We start from the raw sequence: 21,602 nt of genomic DNA, 5'->3' as shown, positions 1-21,602 counted from the left end.
GGAGGAATACACATGTTCACCAAAGAAATATTGAGGTGCCTGCCCTGTCACCTCTTCTAATAACCTGCAGACACACTGTGTATTCATATTCTATTTAAATGACATACAATGAACACATTAAAAACTAAATTAAGGTTCCTATTTAGGCCCGCTGTAAATAGTCTTTTTGTCACACGGTGTTCACGAATGCCCTCCAGAACGGCTCCCTACACGCCCGCCGACTTGTTATTGTTCTCCTGGCTGGTGTGCTCACATTTTCAGCAGTGTGTGAAGATTAAAATTCTCAGATTTCAGTGACTCAGGAAAAAGAAATCTGACACACACATTATCGTTCTCTTTAGAATACTGTATCCATTTATCTTGTCATTTGTTATGTTGAACATGGATTAAAGAGAGACTGGAATGGAGATCTCAGCCCCAGATAATGCTGCTAATACACCATGAACAGAAGACATGTTGGAAGTCCAAGTTCATACATAATATATTCTAATATTATAATAATAATAATAAATAATAGCACTAATTTAGTAGTAGCTAATTTAAAACATGTTGGCATTCCCCTGGCTGATAGGACAAGTGCTATATGACAAATACAATTAATCATGGGGGGCTTTTTACAGTGGCATGCAAAAGTTTGGGCACCCCGGTCAACATTTATGTTACTGTGGATAACTAAGCAAGTAAATGACGAGTTGAATTCCAAAAATGTAACATTTGAGGCAAGATTATTTTTTTTTTATGTTCATCATTTCAAGTCTCAAAATAATTAAAAATGAAAAGGTTCCAAAGCAATAGTCCGGGCGGACTGCATGGCCAGTACATCATGACACCCCCTTTGCAAGTCTCTCAGCTCATAAGCACTTTTTGTAGCCGCCGAAAAGTCTTTCAGTTCTTATTTGGGGGATTTTTGTCCATTCGACTTATAAGGCTTCTCATTCTGTGAGATTTTTGGACCACCTTGCATACACTGCTCATCTGAGGTCAACCCACAGATTTCCAATGAAGTTAAGGTCCGGGGGCTGCGAGGGTCAGGCTTTAACCTTCAGCTTGGCCCACTTGAGGTGGTCCATTATGGATTTGGAGGTGTGTTGTGGTTCCTTATCCTGTTGTGGAAGCTCATTCTTTGCTCATCTTCAGCTTTTCTACGGATGGCGTGAGGTTTTCTTCCAGAATTTGCTGTTATTTCATTGAATCCACTCTTCCCCTTTGCCAGTGAAATGTTCCCCATGCCACTGGCGGCAATACAAGCCCAAACGCTGATCGATCCACTGCCATGCTTGACCACTGGAGACGTGTTCTTTTCAGGGAATCCTGAATACTTTTTTTTTTCCTCCAAACATATCTTTGCCCATTGTGGCCAAAAAGTTCCATTTGGACTTCATCAGTCAACAGGACTTGCTTCCAGAATGCATCAGGTGTGTTTAGATGTTCGTTTGCTAACTTCAGTTGCCAAATTTTGTGTTGATGACACAGCAAAGGTTTTTTTCTCCTGACTCCATCATGAAGGTCATATTTGTTGAGGAGCCACTGTACAGCAGAACAGCGGACAACCACTCCAGAGTCTGATAAAGCTTCCTGAAGGTCTTTTGCCGTCAAACGGGAGTTTTTAATTTGTCTTTCTAGCAATCCAACGAGCAGCTCTTTCAGAAAGTTTTCTAGGTCTTCCAGACTTCAACTTGACCTCCACCGTTCCTCCATTTCTTAATTACATTACAAACTCAGGAAATCGGCTACCTGAGAACACATTGTAGTCTTCCTGTCCTGCGTTGTGAGCATCAGTTCTTTTATTTCTCAGAGTGCTAGGCAGCTGATTAAATGAGCCCATGGCTGTTGACTGTTGAGATGAGGGTTGTGGAGGCCGAGAATTTAAACAGTTTCAATATTTGCACCACCCGGCCATTCTTAATGATTGTGAACAAGCCATAGCCCCTTAAGGAGCTCATTAAGGTCTGAGACCAGGTAAAAGTTATGAGACCTCAAATCTCTTGGGGTGCCAAAACATTTGCACAGTTGCTACTTTTTTGCTCACTCCAATAACAGAAAACAGAAATAATTCACTAATTTTGCTTAAAATGCGGAAACAAATGCTTCATCTTTGCCTTGTAGAGATTAGTTCATGTATTCACTAACTTTGACCAGGGGTGCCCAGATTTTTGCACGCCATTGTATACAACATTTGTGATAGAACAGCAGGTTGGGTTGAATATTTATCCTCAGTGGTACACCAAGGATGAATAAGAATCCTTTCTAAAAAGTAGAGTAGACACACATGGACTGACCCTACCTACTAGTATGGACGATCATACCTCGCCTGGCCAGAAGGACACCATACTAGAGAAGGATGGGCATCCCAGCCAAGATAAGTGCTTCTCTCTGCCGGAGGTGGGAGTCAGAGATAATGGAAGGACAATGGACTTCTGCAGAGGTTCATGGGAGTTGTAGTCCAGGAGGACAGCACTGCTGGAGGACATCTCCATTATTGTATGGCTGCTCCACCTGATTTGAAAATGCTTCCTGGGTGCGATGCTGTGACACCAGAAGTACCCTTAGGTCTGGCATCGAAGAAGCCCATCTGCCTCACCCAGAGAGTTTGTCAGGCGAGGGTGGTCAATGCTTTCTGGGGGGATAGTGGAAGGGGAGAAAAAGGAAGGAAGGATTGGGTTGTGCTACACTGTACTGGACTGTGCCAATTTTAACAAAAGAATGTTGAGGTACTTTTATAAATAAAACTTTATTTGAACCCGTGACTGTGATGTTTCAGTTGTGTCTGGGATTTGGGGGCTCTGATATATATAATAGTCTGTACTGCTTAAAATTACAGAAATTCCAAAATACTCCATTATCTTGAAGTTTTTCCCTCACCGTGCCCAAATATTCAGCACAGAGACATCTTCCTCAGGGCGAGACGAGTCTTCTTGTGTCCTAAATGAAGACTCCTGTGACAGCCGTGTCATTTGTTTCTAACTATACAGTGGGGGCAGCACAGAAGTGTAGAAGTAGTGCCGCTGCCTTGCAATATGGTGGTGTGTCTCCCAGATATTCTCTGCATGGAGTTTGCAGGTCCTCCCCATGTCAGTGTTCTGTTTTCTTCACATACTCCTAACACATGCAGGTTAGGTGGTTGGGTGATGCTGAATTGTCCTGTATGGGTGTGTGTTCACTCAGCAATGGACTGACACCCTGTTCAGGAACTGTGCCTGTTCTGCGTCCAGTGATTACTGGGATAGGCTACGGCTGCCCCAGGACCCTGCCCTGGATAAGCCACTTAAAAAAATGGATGGATGGACAGACTATACTGGAGTTTTTGTCACAGATTTCCCAAAAGTTTTGTGAACTGGAACTACTGTATTAAGATTGCAGTCACCCAAGGATAATATAAAAAAGACTGCTAGAATAATCTGATTATTCCAGAGCTAAAGGCATAAGTGTGCCCTACAGCGAACTGGCACCCCGTTCAGGGATTGCTCCTGCCTTGTGCCTCATGATTGCCGGTAAGGGTTTCAAACTGCCAACATGACCTTGCCACAGATTCATGACCTGGGACCAATTACAGCTGCAGTCACCTGAAGGAAATATAAAAGACTGCTAGAATAATCTGTTAATGCTAGATCTAACCCTGCAATACACTGCCACCCTCTTCGGAGTTGGTTCCTGCCAACTCCACCCCCTTAAACCCAGCATGCCCAAAAACTGAAATATGGAAACTGCAATTGTCCCACCTTGTGTAGTGTTTGTTGTCACAGCTGTTCCGAATGGTGGCCACTGTCATTGAAGTTCCAAATAAGAGTCATTGACACAACATGCCTGGGAAAAAAAAAACAAAAAAAAAACAAAAACAGAAGGATGATGGAGTCACATTAAAATAAAAACCACACAACTCTCTGCTAGATTAGTGCATCATTTATGCTAAGAAGCCTTCTAAATATATTGGTCGTCCCATAATGAGCCTCTGAAGCTCCGCTCTGTGAGCTGCTCATGTGGTCCGGGATGTTACAAGAGAGACTCTGTTTCAGGAGGTTGCTTCAGTGTGGCCAGTCACATGACTTTATGGGGCTATTTTGAGGACTTCAGCTGGCCACCCACCCAGAGTTCTTCCATCGGCTGAAGAGGTGGGATCAGAAACAACAAACTCCTGTGTTGCAGTCCACCTTTCGGATGGCAGTCTATGGGTTGGATTTACTTTAGAAGTTTAGTAACGTCTGTGTGTCTCATATCGTTTTTTCCAAAACTTGTGGAAATGTTTCAATAATATGTTCCCCCCCCCCCCCACACAACACAACTTCACATGTTGAGACCCCAAGACAGAGCAAAGCCTAAAGATCTCCAATTATTGATGTGGTCCGCCGTCCATTCATACAAACCAGACACAGAATTTCGGCCTGTTTGGTGTGGGAAGACACTCTAAATATTTAGCCACTTGGAGCAGAGTGGAAGCCAGGAGTTTATTTTTCTTTCCCGCGTCAAGTGCAGATATTTCGATGGACGCTTCCTTCGTCTTCAGAGGAAGTGGCAGGATCCTGCGCTTAAATGTTTAACAGGTGATTAGTTAAGAGGCTCTTTAAGGAGTTCACGAGATGAAAGGCTGCCCAGTGCCTGTGCCAAAACAATATACGTTGTTACCCCCCCCCCAATTTCTTTCCTTATTGGGGGGGGAGACAACGAACTGGAAGAAGTCGATTCTTTTACTGCACGTCACATGCGGATATCTTCTCAGTCCTATCTACTCTTGGGTTGGACTGCACTTTGCCACCAGAATTCTTCGAGATATTGGATTCATCAACGAGGTGGCAGAGAAGTCGCCTCAACCGCACAGCTGAGAGAAATGCACGAGTCCAAATGAAAAGTTGGTGTGTCAAGCAGGTCACCCCATTTAGTGAAACGATCATTCAAACCAAAATAACAGGTGCACGATGGCACAAAAAAGCAACAAAATGCGCCTTTAGCCATTGGCTAATAAAAAAGGGCCCATAAGAGTGGTCAGGTTTCAGGATGGAGCTCCGTCTGGCAGGCTGCTGGTACCCAAATGAGACGCCTCAGGGAACTCCCTGATCTTACAGGCCGTGGACCGGAAGGGGAGGAGTCAGTTCCTCACATTGGGCTTCTTCCTTGAGCTTTTAGGGGACAAGACAGTCAGGGATGGCACCCCCTTGTGTCTCGGGGTGGTGGTGCTTACCGCTGATGAGCCTGGAAGATGACCCTCTGACGCAATTTTTTTTTTTTTTTATTCTTAATTAGAATTATTCAAATTTCATTAAATGTTACAGTGCATCACCATATAATAGAGCATTATTCATATATAAACTGTATATATATTGCAATAAAACAAAAGACACGTCGTAAAAGGGTTGGGGCACCCAGGTGTACCCCGTATATTGAAATTGGATCAAATCATATTTACAAGGCAAAAAAATAAAAACAATCAAGTCTTGTTCAGAGGGTGGTCTTCACCAAACTGCCCCAAGCTGGCATCGAGGCCAGTTTAAAATGTGGAGTCCTAGAAGGGGCAGATTTAGGAGGACAGAAACCAGAAGTGATGTCAGAGGTGGGTGGACCATCACCCATCCATTCTGCAGAGGGAGAAGAAGAAGATGATGACGACATTAGGCAACAGCACCACCCAATGGTTTGGAGTGTAACAATCTGTAAATGAGCCCCAAGAGTCGTTTCCTCCAGACGTACGTGTGTAACAATGTGTGTGTGTGTGTGTGTGTGTGTGTGTGTGTGTGTGGTGGCCACAAGGGGCTCACCCCAGAGCACCAAACACAACTCAGCCAAACACAAATTACAGGTTAAATAAAAATATTTATTCTACAAAAGTATCTTAACCGGTTTGAGTCAGACCAGCACAGCATAATCACATAAAATAAGTTCTTCCATTTCTTTCCATTACTCCCCTGCAAGTGATGCCCTCTTCCTCCCGGCTCGGATTCCTCGATTGAGGAGAGATGACTTTTTCGATGTTGGACTTCTTGTGTCACAGCATTGCATGATGGAAGCTCTCCAAGATGGGGAGGTTCATTCTTCACAACACCCCCCCCAAACACACACACACACAACACTGTGGCACCAAAGAACCCCAACAGGGTCACTCTCCCACAATACAAGTCCCAGGCCACACGGTGGGTGTCCAAACAGGGACTCAGTCAAAGGATCACTGCCACTTCTCGGGCTGGGGGACAAGCTAACATCTAGTAATCCTTCGTACATCCATAATTTGCTCATCCCAGATAGAAGGATCATCCCGGCCAGGCTGCACCTCCATTCCTGCGATCCTTCTACAAGGACCTCCTGGCCAGGATATGAACTTCTCCTTGACTGCAACTGGGATGTCAGTCCATCCACTCTGGCACTTACTAACATAATAATATAGAATGTGTGTGTGCATATTAATATATATTTCTATATCTATACCTATATAGGGCGGCATGGTGGCGCAGTGGGTAGCGCTGCTGCTGCGTGGAGTTTGCATGTTCTCCCCGTGTCTGCATGGTTTCCTCCCACAGTCCAAAGACATGCAGGTTAGGTGCATTGGCGGTCCTAAATTGTCCCTAGTGTGTGCGTGTGTCCTGCGGAGGGGCTGGCGCCCTGCCCAGGGAATTTGTTCCTGCTTTGCACACTGTGCTGACTGGGATTGGCTCCAGCAGACCCCCATGACCCTGTATTAGGATATAGCAGGTTGGGAAATTATTATATCTATATAATTTAATATTATATGCACACACACTTACACATACTGTATACATACTACACATACATACCATGTGTATATATTAAATAGATATATAATTATATCTAAATCTCCATGTATCACCTTTCTCGTCGACTTCCCAGTCTCTCAGCAGGCGGCATACTCACTCGCCTGTGCGCTGCACAAATATTGAATGTTCTCATGGAGAGCCGGCACATTCCTGACATATTTAAAAGGAGTGTTTCGCACAGGCTACAGAAAATGATGGAGCTTTAGTAGTGGTCTTTAAGGGCTACAGCCGAGACCCTGGAAAAGAAAAAGAGCTCAATAGAATCAGCAGACCACTTAGGAGACTTCAGAAATAAATAACGCTTAAATCTGGACTATTACGGCCTTTTAAAAGCCTTCCTTTCCAGATAAAAGTAAACTTTTTGAAGCCTGTGAGTAACGGATTACAAATTCAGAGCAATGCCGAGAGTTGATGTTCTTGGCTAAAACAGCAGAAAAATGCAGCAGACGCTCCAAGTTGTCTTTTTATTACACAACTTGAAGGATTGATGGAATGTGAGTTGTAATAAAGTGATGAAACGGCCCAAAAACGAGAGGTTAACAGAACTTCAGTTAGAGAAGAAGATGTCAACTCCAGTTCTCAACAGTACTTTAGAATAAGAGCGTCACACTTCTAGCAGTCCATCCATTATTGGATAGCACAAGACACCGCAGTGCTCAGAGTTTCTGGGCCTGACATGGCAAAAGGAAGCTACCCAGGCGAACCTCAGGACCCAATCTGTGACATTCAGATATGATAAATCAAGGACAAGCCTGGAGAAGCCACCATTAGGACTGTTGCAAATGGGGCCACAAAGTCCTCCATGAGTGATCGATCGGGGAAAAGGGTCACTTCAGCTGTAACTGCCGTTTAAAACGAGGGGAGCAGCATCGGTCCTGGAGGGTTCAAACCCAGCTGCTTAATTAGAAGCCAATTCTGCCCAATAAGAGGCCTGCGTTAATTGCGTGGCTTGTTAAGCTTTGTATTCTACCCTGTCAGATCTTTCTTTGATCCTTTCCAAGGATATCATCCAGATGGTCTGAAGCCTTAAATAGATAAATAATTCTCAGTCCTTCACAGAGAGGGGTACGGCTCTCTGGCTAAGGGTCCGCCCTGGTATCCAGAAGGTTCAATTCCCGTTACTGCCAGAAGGGATCCTACTCTGTTGGGCCCTTGAGCGAGGTCCTTAACCTAACAACTGGAGTGCTGTACACTGAACTCGGACCCCCCAAAAGGTCATGCGAAAAGACCATTTCCTCTCGGAGGTTAATAAAGTATATCAAAATCAAAACGCTTTCCTTCCAAATATTTTATTAAACCAGATAGTGCACGATGAATCCACAGAGAGGTGTGAATGGAGACGAGCTAGGTGGAGAATGGCTGGCTCCTTTGTCATTTGCAACTGATTGCTAATAAAAACCAAAAAAAGAGAATGTGGCTATTTAAGATTAAAATAAGTAATTAAGGGAGGGGAATCTGAACAAGCGAGACAAAGAAAATGTGTTCATCAGCAATCAATGACGCCTCATTAAACAATCCAGTTAGAACAAACACCTGCAGCCACTGCGGCCCTCCAGGACCGCCATTGCCCACCCCTGATTTAGAACATTAAATTGGATTTACAAATATAGCCAAAAACCTTGCTAAAGGTCCCTTTATAACAACAAGTGCAACACTTCAGCGCTGAAATGCATGGAATCATCTAGATGTACAGGGGGAATCAAACTTCTGTTAACACTAATCGTCCTGCTATGTCTATACTTCTGTACGATTTTTGTGGACAATTGATGTGCCACATACGGTCCACGTGTTGAACGTGATGGCAAACAGGTTGAGACATTAGAACACTCTGGATGAGAACAGGCCATTCTTCCCAACAAAGCTGGCCAGTCCTGTCCACTTATTTCTTCCAAATAATCATCAAATTGAGTTTTGAAAGTCCCTAAAGTCTTACTGTCTACCACACTACTTGGTCGCTTATTCCAAGTGTCTATCGTTCTTTGTGTAAAGAAAAACTTCCTAACGTTTGTGTGAAATTTCCCCTTCACAAGTTTCCAGCTCTGTCCCTGTGTTCTTGATGAACTCATTTTAAAGTCCCCGTCTCAATCCACTGGAGTAATTCCCTTCATCATTTTAAACACTTCAGTCAGGTCTCCTCTTCATCTTCTTTTGCTTAAACTGTAAAGGCTCAGCTCTTTTAATCTTTCCTCATAACTCAACCCCTGTAGCCCTGAAATCAGCCTAGTTGCTCTTCTGTGGACTTTTTCTTGTGCTGCTGTGTCCTTTTTGTAGCCTGGAGACCAAAACTGCACTCAGGACTCCAGATGAGACCTCACCAGTGTGGTGTAAAGCTTGAGCAGAACCTCCTGTGACTTGTACTCCACACATCAAGGCGCTATATAACCTGAAATTCTATTAGCCTTCTTAATGGCTTCTGAACACTGTCGATAGCTTAGAGTCCACTACGACTCCTAAATCCTTCTCATAAGGGGGACTCTTGATTTTCAGACCCCCATTGTGTATTCAAACATCACATTTTTACTTCCTATGTGTAATTCTTTACATTTACTGACATTAAATTTCATCTGCCACAAATCTGCCCAAGTCTGTCTGCTATCCAAGTCCTTCTGGGATGATAGAACGGATTCCAAATTTTCTGCTAATCCACCTATCTTGGTATCATCTGCAAACTTAATCAGCTTGTTACTTATATTCCTATCTAAATCATTTATATTAAAAATAGCAGCGGCCGTAGCACTGCCCCCTGCTGGTCAACACTCTTAACATCTGCTAGTTCTGATGATCCTTCTGATGATCCGATTCTGATGATCACCCTCTGCCTCCTGTGTCTGAGCCAATTCTGCACTCATCTACACTCCATCCCCTGAACTGCCACTTCTTTTAGTTTGATGCCCACGCTCTCATGTGACACCTTATCAAATGCTTCCTGAAAGTCCAGATAAATAATATCATGAGCTCCACTTTGCTCGTATCCTTTTGTTGCCTCCTCATAGAATTCCAGCATGTCAGTAAAACACGACCTCCCTCTTCTGACCCCATGCTGACTGTTCCTAATAACTCCTGTCCTTGTCAGGTGTTGCTCGATCTTATCCTTAATTCCTTCCATTAATTTTCCTGTGATGCATGTTAAGCTTACTGGCCTATAGTTGCTTGGATCTGCCCTGTCACCCTTTTTATATAATGGGATGATATTTGCCATTTTCCAGTCCTTCAGAATCTCTTCAGCGTGCAGTGACTTCCTAAAAATGTGCCAAGGGTTCATATCTGAACTGACTAGCCTCCTAAGAACTCGAGGGTAAATAAGAACTTGAGACATTCCTGTAAATCATCCTGCACATATGAAGTATGTTTTGTGAATAAACAGTTTCCACCTTTCAAATATCATTTCGACTCGCCCTGTATATCCAGTCGATTCTTAAAGCAGTTGGACCGCTTCACTTTCTGCACACTTCATTGTGCTATGGATATCATTTGAAAATCGATCCATTTGCCATTTTCGCCCATCAATCCACACTCAATATCCCATAATGACAAAGTGAGAACATGTGTGAACCTTTCTGAAGACATTTATTAAAAAAATCAAAGGCTGAAATCTCTCAGTCACATAAGTACGTTAACCAGGTTCACCAGGGAAATTTCGCAAGACGATGGGCGTCAATTCCAGTGCCGTCGGCGTATCAGAAGTCCTATGGAACTAACAAAGTACTTTTCTGTTCATGATGTTCACAGATTTTTATTTATCAAGGGCTGATATTTTTGGCAACCAGTGTGGCGTAGCGATCGAGGCTCGAGTTGCATCTTGAAATCCCACTGCTGACACCACTGTGCGAGTCTGAGCAAGTCGCTTCACCTGCCTGTGCTCCAATTGGCAAAACAAAAGAAGAGTAAGCAGCTGGATCTCAGATGTCGTAAGTCGCCTTAGATAAAAAGTATCAATCAAATAAGTCATAATAATAATGCGCGGAGGACACTGGAGCCGATGTACACAATTGTCCATAAATTAAACACGTGACTTGGCCTTTTATGAAGGTTATTGCAAAACAAATTTTCTAGGAATTGAAACAGGTAATCCGTAGGAATGATGTGAAATCTGAGTATATGTTATGAGTAGAAGACGAATGTGATTTTCATTGGTTTACGCCTTTCACTCAAGTACAGGATTTCTGTTTGTGGTTTTCGGCAGTTGTGTGAAATTCCACTTTAAAGTCCACAGATGTAAAGGTTTATGCAAAGCAGCACTTCAAGTGGAAATGCATAAGTGCCGGTGTGAGGTGTGCGACACTGATGTGTTAACGTCAGGAGTGGGGCTCTGTGGCTTGTCCATTCAAAATTTAAGCATACCGCTATCAAAGACTGGACATGGAGTTAGCAGCACTGTGATCAAATAGGGGGTGAGGTGGTGGTCAATTTTCAGCATTGTGAGCGGGGGGCTGCAGGTCCAGAGAGCGGAATGGATGACCAAGATCAGAGTCGGTACGCACCTAAGACTGCCAGTAGTGAATCGCAAAAAATGAAAGATCAAACCCCATACAGTGCGCCACAAGGGACTTCAATTCCCATGAGCCTTTGACAGTCCATCAATGGACATTGACAGGTGGCCCCGCCTCTTAGGGAGTCCCCAACAAAACAGAACAGAGGCATACATACTAATGAAAAGTCAAATACAAAGAAGAAACTAAAATATCATTAACTCAAACAAAATCAAAAATGACCAAAGATGACACAAGACAAGAATTGAAACCCTAAAACGGGGGTCTGTCAGAAATACAACAGCAGTGTACTCTTTTGGACCTTTATTATCAGGAGCACCTGCCATTAATGACAGACACGCGTCCAAGACATTAAACCAGCAGCTTTGTGGCTCACAACACATCGGGTTATGCAAGCGGAGATCCCCAGTCCTTATTCAAGAAATCGAGGTGATGTTCATCCCGACGGCTCTCGCAGACTTTGTACATCTTTAATATTTAAACTCCAGACTTCACAGCTCCACAGTTTGCTGTGCCAGCAGACCTATGATGTCCTGCCTTCACCCCCGGCACTCACTGCATCGTTTGATGTCCACCATATGGTGGACTGCTGTTCTAGCCTCGGTTATTTCCTGTTATGTTTCTATCTGGCCCTCTGTGATCTTGCAGTGGGGAGAGCAGTTTAATAAAATAAACTTCATGGACCTTCTGCTTGGTTGCCTGACCTTGTCTAAACAGAGCAGGACTCCAGCGCTTTATACTAAGTGCCCCCTAGTGGCCACTCAGACAGACAGACAGATCTGCAAATGCTACTCATACTGGCCTGCACCCGCACCCGCACCCCCCCCCCCCCTTAGCCACTCCACTGCTCCCCATATGGGGATTTCCGTTCTCCTGCCCTCCTGTCATATTACTAGACGAGGAACCTCCGGGTGTCAGGCGTCTCTTTTGGGAGCGGTAAACATTTTTTGGCTGGGTTCATTGTGTATAGTGAAGCATTTCGTGTTGTGCGAAAGTCTTATTTCTAAATTATATCCAGTTTGGATTTCTGGGCTTACTCTCGGGATTTTTGTTTTGGTTTTCGACTTTTGCTGATTTTTGACATCTGGCTCAGCATTTATTATCTCCTGGTCCTTTCACTGGATACTCCTAACCAGAAGGCCATTTGTTTTCTGGAGATCTCCCCTTGTGAGTCAGTCCTTGACATCATCCCCCCCCCCCCCCCCCCGATAAGCAACTCGCATCTTTACAAGGGTCTCATGTCAAGGGTCACTGCAAGTTTCTACTCACTCATGCTCTTTAGTGGAGACACACACAAAAAAGAAAATTAAAATTTAGTCAGCAAGAAAATCAGAAAACAAATACGAGCACATCTTTAATTTTTTTGTCAGCTTGCAGTTAAACACGTTAATCTTTTGGCCTTAGACATATGCAGGAAACCAAAAAAACTTTGGTTTACAATCCCAGGAAAGCCCTTAAAAATAATCAAGCCGGATACGACAAGAGGTCTTCAGACAGCACACTGGGAGTCCATCGCTGAACCACTTGAGTCAGACTTTTCTTCTATTTTTAAACTTGTTTTTGTTTGATACTCATTCCTCGATTATAAAAGCCGTTTGCTAGAGTGAGCAAAAAAAGAGGCAACATCTACATTTCTTCCTGTCTGCCCAGCCTTGTGATGGCATACGGAGTGAAAGGGGTCTATAAAAGTGGTGCTGGAGAGGTGTGGAGTGGAGTGCAGTGAACAGCGTCCTAATGGATAACTGAGGTGTCGTGCAGTGTCAGAGCTTTACCCCGCCCCTTGGCCCCTCCTTTCACATGATGCTTGCTCCTGTCCACGCCCCCTCTCCTGACCCCCCTCCTTTCACGTGATGCATGCTCCTGGACACGCCCCCTCTCCTGGCCCCTCCTTTCACGTGACGCATGATCCTGTCCACACCCCCTCTCCTGGCCCCTCCTTTCACATGATGCTTGCTCCTGTCCACGCCCCCTCTCGTTTCACATGATGCATGCTCCCGTCCACGCCCCCTCTCCTGGCCCCTCCTTTCACATGATGCTTGCTCCTGGCCACGCCCCCTCGATCTCAATCTCAGGGCTTACCAGAGAAGTGAGAAGGAGCCATCAGCTCGGTTCACTGCTCTAATGTAGCACCATCGTGTCTGCCTCTCGTTACACGGGTACTTCAATTTTTTTGTTTTTATTTTTTTTGGTTTTCACTTTTGTAAATTGTTTTGGAAACAACTGCTTGTTTTCTGCTTGCTGTTTCAGATTTGGTACCCCTGCTTGGCTTCGTTGACTTCTTTTAAATTCAAAAATGCAGCCGATGGGATTGGGTCAATTTATGGTAGGTTTAAACTGCTTCAAATTTTTAACAGCAATTTACGGTTAGTGTTTTGTTTTTGGGTTTGAGGCTTCATAGGTCCAATTCTCTGGTTTCAAAGTTTGGTTAGGTTTCCCCTTCTTCTGGTCACTTTTTTCTTCATTGTGGCCATGCAGTTTTAAAGAATAGCACAAGGACTAAAAAAAGATATCTGAGCCTGGGATGAAATCCTGGCTGATGTAGAACAGAGGAACAGGACCCTGAGCAACACCTTGTATCACTGCACAGTCACCATTGCCAGTGGATTTGACACTCGGGCCCATTCATGGCCTGACACTGCTCCCAAATTATGGTTTTCTCTTTGCAGTTAAGAAGCCTGCAAGGCCTTCCTTCAATGATATTTATTAAAAATACAAGGCTGGTGCGTCTTTAAGGTGCTGAAGCCCAGTCAGAGTATGCAGGGGAGTTTGAGAGGCGTGCAGTATGAAAGCCGGAAATGCTGGAGATGCCAAAGAAAGTTTTAAGTTTGCGCCTTTGACGGCCAAATGACTGCATCTACATAACCCTACCTGTGCATATCTGGCATTTCAAGTCTAAAGTAAAGTGTCTGCAATGGCAGAATTAGTTACTGTGTTCTAACCAACACACCATAGTGACTGCAGTAAACTGCAAGCCTGCCCTCTCCTACATTTTATCCAAGTCAAAGCGAACTTTATTGTCATCTCAACCACATACAAGTATACAAGATAGACGAAATTACGAAGTTCAGGCTCCACAGTGTAACATGACATGCAAATAAAAAATTAAAATTAAATTAAAATTTAAAATTCAAATTAAGATTTAAAATCAAAACAAACAAGAAGTAGCAGCAATATCTTGACAATCGTCTCAATTTTTATATTTTTATTTTATTTTGCACTTACACTTCCCAATCCAAACCTCACTTTGATATGCAAGGCCTATATTTTGATATGGAGTCACGAGGGTGCAAGACCACTAAAAGAAAAGACCAGGACCCCTCACTCGCCAGCCAGCCCCCCAACTACTACTTGCAGGCTTCAAACAGGGGAACGAATTTAAAAAAGTTCAAAACACTGCTGTGCCAGCAAGGCGGACGACTAATTTAATAGAAAAATCAGGACGTTAAACAGCAAAAAGGCCTAAAACCAGTAACACCAGAAATGAGTGAAAAAGTGTCAAGACGGGAGGCAAAAATCAAAGTTTAAAATGTTTGTTTGCAAAAAAAGTGATATTATAATCTACTGTAAAGCATATTATGTGATATCCTCTCCTGTTAAATTCTGCTCCGTACTTGTCATCCTCAATGCAGTATAAAAATTATTACGTGTGCTCTGTTCTGTCTATTGTATTGTATTGTATTGTATTGACCCCCACTGCACGCCCAACCTACCTGGACAGGGGTCTCTCTCTGAATTGCCTTTCCTGAGGTTTCTTCCATTTTTCCCTACAAAAGGTTTTTCCTCGTCGTCTTAGAGCGTCAAGGCTGGGGGGCTGTCAAGAGGCAGGGCCTGTTAAAGCCCATTGCGGCACTTCCTGTGTGATTTTGGGCTACACAAAAATAAATTATGTATTATAAAAAAGTCAAAGCCAGAAAAATCATAAGTATGGATTTTTAACAAAGACTTTGAACCCGCAGTGCAGATAAGGATGTGCTCCTGTCAGGGACTTTTTAACTGCTGGCGTCGACTACCCACGAGTCACAACCACAGAGGATGTTTTCTTGGCCGTCCTAGTAAACGGTGAACAAACACGATGGCAGCTATTAAAATACAAGATGGCGTCAAAAATGATCCAACTGGAAGAGTTAACGGTAAAATGAAATCATAAAACTTAGAAATGGTTCCCATGACTCCCAAAATAAGTGTAAGATCATTGGTTAAATGATTAAAATAAAAGGCACAAAAATGATTACTGCGGTGGGTTGGCACCCTGCCCAGGATTGGTTCCTGCCTTGTGCCCTGTGTTGGCTGGGATTGGCTCCAGCAGACCCCCGTGACCCTGTGTTCGGATTCAGCGGGTTGGAAAATGGATGGATGGAAAATGATTAATAAGCACCTAACACACAACATTTATTTCTATTGCACGTTTTCATATAAATGATGAAGCTCAAAGTGCTTTAGAAGATGAAGAAAGAAAAAATATAAAAATAAGATTAGGCAACACTAAGTAACAAAGAATAAAAGTAAGGTTTGATGGCCGGGAGGACAGAAAAAAAAAAAAAAAAAAAAAAAATCTGCAGGGGTTCTGAGACCACCCAGCCGCCCCACTGGGGCTATAACAAATACAAAGACCCAGTGACAAAAATACGCCCCAGTGCTCCACAATTGAACAGGTGACTGTAAACCTCTGGGTGGTGAACTGAAGGGCAAAAGGACAACATTGAAAAACAAAACTAAATACTCACAGGGGTTAAAAAAATAAATAAAAAGATGCCTAAAAAGGCAAACACAATCCAAAGCAAGAATGCAATAAACACAGAAAATAAAAAGAAACAAATCTAACATGTTGACAAAAAACTCAACTCCTAAAAGAAGCTCCACTGCTGGGTCCCAAATTCTGACTGAATGAAAAGCAAGAAGGAGGGGCCAGCAGCAGTGATGTCAGATTGGCCACACCCCCTGAGGCTCCACCTCCCAAAAAGCACAGACTCATTTAAACAAACAGAAAGGAAATAATAAACAAACCTAACAGAAATAACATTTCACAAGGAAGAAAATAATTCTTCAAAATGAAGTAAAAACAAACAAATCCAGAGAGGAAAAGAGAACCCCGACTGTAGCACAGCACTAATAAATGAGGCACCGTCTTGTACCCCAGGACTGAAGGACACGTCTTACTGTGACAGACTCCGAGACTCAAACCTGCTTAGTCTTGAGCAGAGCAGACTGCGTGGTGACCTCATCCTGGTCTTCAAAATCCTCAAAGGGATTGATAAAGCAGATCCAGCAGAATGCTTTTATGAATCACCCAGTCGAGGACACCGGTGGAAGTTAAGCTGAAGTGCATTTAAGACTGAAGCCAGGGCTCACATCTTTATGAATCTGGTCTGTATACTTTTTGGTATTTGAAATTTTGTTTCAGAAAATATCATTTAAAAAAGAAAGACACTTATTTGATTTTCAACTTAAAAGGAAAAAATGAAAAAACGCAAAACAATTACTTTTTTCCTTCTGTTCTTTTGCACATCAGAAAAGAAAAATGCAAGAAACGAGAATGAGAAAACGCACTTTACTTCGCCGTAAGTAACAACAATAATCTTCTTCTTCTTCTTTCGGCTGCTCCCGTTAGGGGTTGCCACAGCAGATCATCTTCCATATCTTCCTGTCCCTGTCATCTTGTTCTGTCACACCCATCACGTCATCCATAAACCTTCTCTTAGTCCTTCCTCTTCTCCTCTTACCTGGCAGCTCTATCCTTAGCACCCTTCTCCCAACATACCCAGCATCTCTCCTCTGCACATGTCCAAACCAACGCAATCTCACCTCTCTGACTTTGCCTCCCAACCGTCCCACCTGAGCTGAGCCTCTAATGTCCTAATTTCTAATCCTGTCCATCCTCGTCACCCCCAATGCAAATCTTAGCATCTTTAACTCCACCACCTCCAGCTCTGTCTCCTGTGCCACCATCTCCAGTCCATATAACATAGCTGGTCTCACTACCATCCTGTAGACCTTCCCTTTCACCTGTCTGTCACAAATCACTCCTGACACTCTTCTCCACCCATTCCACCCTGCCTGCACTCTCTTCCACAATCCCCATTTCTCCAGTATTTAAACTCATCCATCTTCGCCAACTCTACTCCCTCATCCTCACCATTCCACTGACCTCCCTCTCATTCACACACATGTATTCTGTCTTGGTGGTCCTACTGACCTTCATTCCTCTCCTCTCATATCTCCACTTCATTCCTCCACCTCTCCAGGGTCTCTTCAACCTGCTCCCTACTGTCGCTACAGATCACAATGTCATCAGCAAACATCACAGTCCACGAGGACTCCTGTCTAATCTCCTCTGTCAACCTGTCCATCACCATTGCAACAATAACGTTCATAAAAGAACTGCTACATCAATGAAGCAAAGTTTGCAAAGCTTGTATTTTGACCTGAAAGATGTAACTCCGTTCTTCTGCTGTCATGTCCTCGTCCCGCAGCGTCACTTTTACTCTCCCAAAAAACAACGTAATGGTTCATCCCCTGCTGATGCCATGCAGTTTAACTTCAAGACTGTCGATCGATGTGCTGTGAGGAGGAGGACTGTTCGCACGTGTCATCAAAAATCGAGAAGAAGAAGAAGTACTACTTCCGGTTTCAGACAACGAAAATGCTTCTGTTTGGTTGTGTTTGAGCTATTACACTTTCATTATTTGAATCACAAATAAATCCAGACAAGTATGTGTAATTTTAAGTTTATGACTCCTATTGGTTACCATAGAATTAAAAAACACCTTATTTTCCCTCATTTTATTCTTTAAACAAAATCTGAAAATTCCTTTCATTTTCGTTTTTGCTTCTAAAATGAAATTTTAAATACCAAAAAGTACACGGACAAGAATCAGTTGAACCACGACGTGCAGTTGAAGCCGAAGCCTTGAGAACTTTGAAGGAAGATCAGGATGAGATGGTGGGAGCAGCTCAGCTATAAGCCAAACAAACGAGCGACAAGTGGACTGAATGGTCTCCTCTCGTTTGACAGATTTCTTACTTTCTGGTGTTCAGCACTATTTGCAAAATCAAAAACATTTAAACACGTTCGGTTCCAGACATGATTTACTCCTCAAAACTAGAATTCTGAAGGTTTTATTTTATTTTTTTTAAATAGAAACCAAAACAGATTTTTTAATGTGCCCGTAACCCTCAAACATTCTTTAAACAGATGGCCTCGAGGTGGGCACTTTAATAGCCTGGCACACAGCTGTGTTTGTCAGATCGGAGGTGTAGGGGGACTCGCCGTTCCCAGCTTCACTGTTGGAAAACCTGAAACTTTATAATTTAAAAAAATAAAATGAAAAATGGCCAAAGACTCAACTGAGATTTTTCTTTTTTTATATAACCAAAGATATGCCAGATGCATAAACATTAAAAACTCAAGCACACTTGCAGTGTACATAAATACGGTGCATTAAAAAATTTCTCACGTAATTCTTCAAGTGACAGAGGAGATTATTAAACATGTATTTCTGCCAGAACGTTAGCCAAGATGGAAAAAAAAAAAAATCTTTAGGTTCATTGGAGGGGTTTACATTTTTTTTTCCCTTAACGCGAAAAACCTGCTGAATTTATTAAAGCAGATGAAGGCCCTTAAGAAGCAGATGGGATACTTGAACATGTGTCTAAACGTATGCAAGAAATTAAAATGCACCCCCCCCCCCCCCCATTTTCAAGCCTGTTTGTCTTCACACGTGTACTGCAAAGCCACCTGCTGTAATTGGTAGAACAAGTACATTGAGCCAGAGCTGTGATTAGGAGTCACAGACGTGACAAAATGAGTGTGAGGTCTCCATAAGACACCAGAAAGGCAGAGCCACAGCCTAATCATGAACTAATGGACCGCACATTCAGCAAGTCTCACAACTGCTTGCTGCAGGCTTCTGGCCTAGCAGGTCCCAGATATGGGAACTTGGCAAAATAACATGAAATATCCCAAAATACAGCAAAAGCCCTACAAGGAGGGGGGTGACCATAAACCTCTGGCTTGGGCATAGAAGGGCAAAAAAGAATTTTTATAAATTGGGATTACCAAAATAAAGGGAAATCCTCAAAAGGTGCAAAATTAGGCAAAAAGGAGTTGCCTAAAACACAATCCTTCCACAAACGAGTCCCAGTACTAATCTCGGCAAAACCAGGAGAATCCAAAAGAAAACAGAAACACTCAGAATGACCTGGAAACAACGCAATGACCCACCGGCTGGGCCTCCAGATAGGAATGATGGGGATGTCAGAGGGGGTCCACGATCGAGGGCTACACCCCCAAACCTTTGTGGAATGGAGGCTCATTTAAAAAGAGAGAGCATATAAGTTATAAATAAACAGCAGAGAGTGCAGAAAAACGGGAAACATTAAAATTCAAAAATGACAAGAAAACATAACATACGGGTTTCCCCCTCTTTCAGGAAATGGAGCGTTCCTATAAAAATTTTCATAAGCCAAAATAGTATAAAGGCAAGAAGAAATCACCATTAATTTTTATGACTATAGACTGCAAAAATAAGCAAATCTCGCCAAATAAGACATAAAACCATGAAAGCAGGGATGATGTGATAAACACACAGCCTTATAGACAGTAGAAATGATGAGAGTACAGTGGAGTTTCACTTACCAGAATCGGGAACACAGCAAGCGCACTAGAAGGCTGGGAGATGGTGGTGGTGATGATGATGACGACGACGACTCAGGTTGAGTCATTGGAGGTTGGGGAGGTGGGAACAAAGGCGGTCTTAACACATGGGCAATGGATGGGGGCCCCAGGAGCATAGGGGTCCACAATGTTTCTGATGCCCAGGGGGGCCAATGATGCTGTTAAGATGGCCTTGGTTGGAGGTATGGTAGGCTGAGCTGCAGAGAGAAGATGGTCATCTGTTAATAACTCATCATTGTCTGGATCTATCAGAGCAGGCAAGTCACTAACATCTACTCCTCCTTTTGTGTCTGCCTGCCTCAATGTCGAAGGTCGAGCCTCATGGTCTGCTGTGGAAGGCTTGATATATGATAGTATTCTTGATTGCTTAGCTTCATGCATGTTTCTATCATGCAGTTCTTTGTAGGATCTCAAACCCACCTTGATCCTAAGTGCCCTTTCAAAATGAAAGTCACACTTTCCCACCCAAACACACCCCTTGTCATTGCTTAAAATCTTACACTTCATATTGTGGACGACTTCACTTTCAGGCCAATTGCGTTTCATCTCACCTCACATGCAGGTCAAACCTGTGCAGACTGTTTCAGATTGGAGACGAACGCACTTTGATGCCAACTGTTACAAGCAGTACCTGCGGATACTGTGGTGAATTTTTGGGGTCCTTGGAGACTTTAGGATCAATCGGTCAGTTCTTGGACTGAATCTGCTGGGCTGGCCAGTCCTGGATAAATGAGCAGACACTGGACATCTACACCACTTTTCTTTACAGTGGAAAGACTGGTTAAATGATTTGGTGATCTTTTCAAATCTCTTGCCAGCCTCCTAGACATCCACAGCTGTCTTTCTGAGGGTCTTCAAAAGCTCTTTAGATCTTTGGTATGATGACACTATACATACCAATAAGCAATAGAACACCAGACCCTGTGGTTTAAACAACTCCTGCAGTCGACCCAAGGATGTTCTGATCACTGGCACCTCATCTGGAACATCCGATTCTAATCCGATGTATTTGAAGTGGAGATGAATGGACGGGTGGACTGCACTGTTGTTCACTTACATTAAGAGACTGACCACACGTGCCAGTTTGAGGGGTCACCTTGCCTGAAGATCTGCTGCTCTTCTGTCAAAATATGCTGAAAACGTCAACAGTTTCCATGGGGTGCACTTACTTTTTCACACAACTGTAATTCTAGTTCAACTGCTGGCAATAAACGACGGTGAAATTCAGAACTCTTCTAGGGGCGATTCTGTAAAACCTTATTTTTTTGAATATTAATTGTGAAAACACTGAAGGGAAATCATTTAAAATAACATCTGCTATTTTATTTATTTATTTATTTTTTTTGTAATCACAGTAGCGGTTAAAAGGAAAAGTAACGATAAATTTAAAAACTTTAATTATGGCTTTGCTCATTCAAGCTTTTGATCCCTTTGTGCGTTTTAAGGGCAGCTCTATAATTCATAATTCTTTTATGAAATGCTTTATGGTTGTTTTACAAAACGCTGACATTTTGGAGCAAACGCGCTTGTGGACGAGTCGCCCGATTTCCCCCCGTCTAGTGCTCAGCATAATTTTACCGTAACGGTGATTTTCCACAATATGCTAAAGCAGCCCAAAGCAAAGTATCAAAAATAAAAATAAAAGGCTTCCATTGTACGTTGACGACATTCTTATTTACT

At 43.1% G+C, this 21,602-nt stretch overlaps 1 protein-coding gene across 1 annotated transcript in view; it reads right to left on the bottom strand.

The window, feature by feature from the left end:
- The window catches only part of brox (BRO1 domain and CAAX motif containing), a 445,085-nt gene that overhangs the window by 80,283 nt on the left and 343,200 nt on the right, over nt 1-21,602 (bottom strand). The gene's annotated exons all lie outside the window — the stretch shown is intronic.

Source organism: Erpetoichthys calabaricus, chromosome 15, assembly GCF_900747795.2.
Source record: "Erpetoichthys calabaricus chromosome 15, fErpCal1.3, whole genome shotgun sequence".
NCBI classification, from domain to species: Eukaryota; Metazoa; Chordata; class Cladistia; order Polypteriformes; family Polypteridae; genus Erpetoichthys; species Erpetoichthys calabaricus.
The sequence above is the reverse complement of the archived record's forward strand: the minus strand, read 5'-3'. Positions and strand labels throughout refer to the sequence as shown.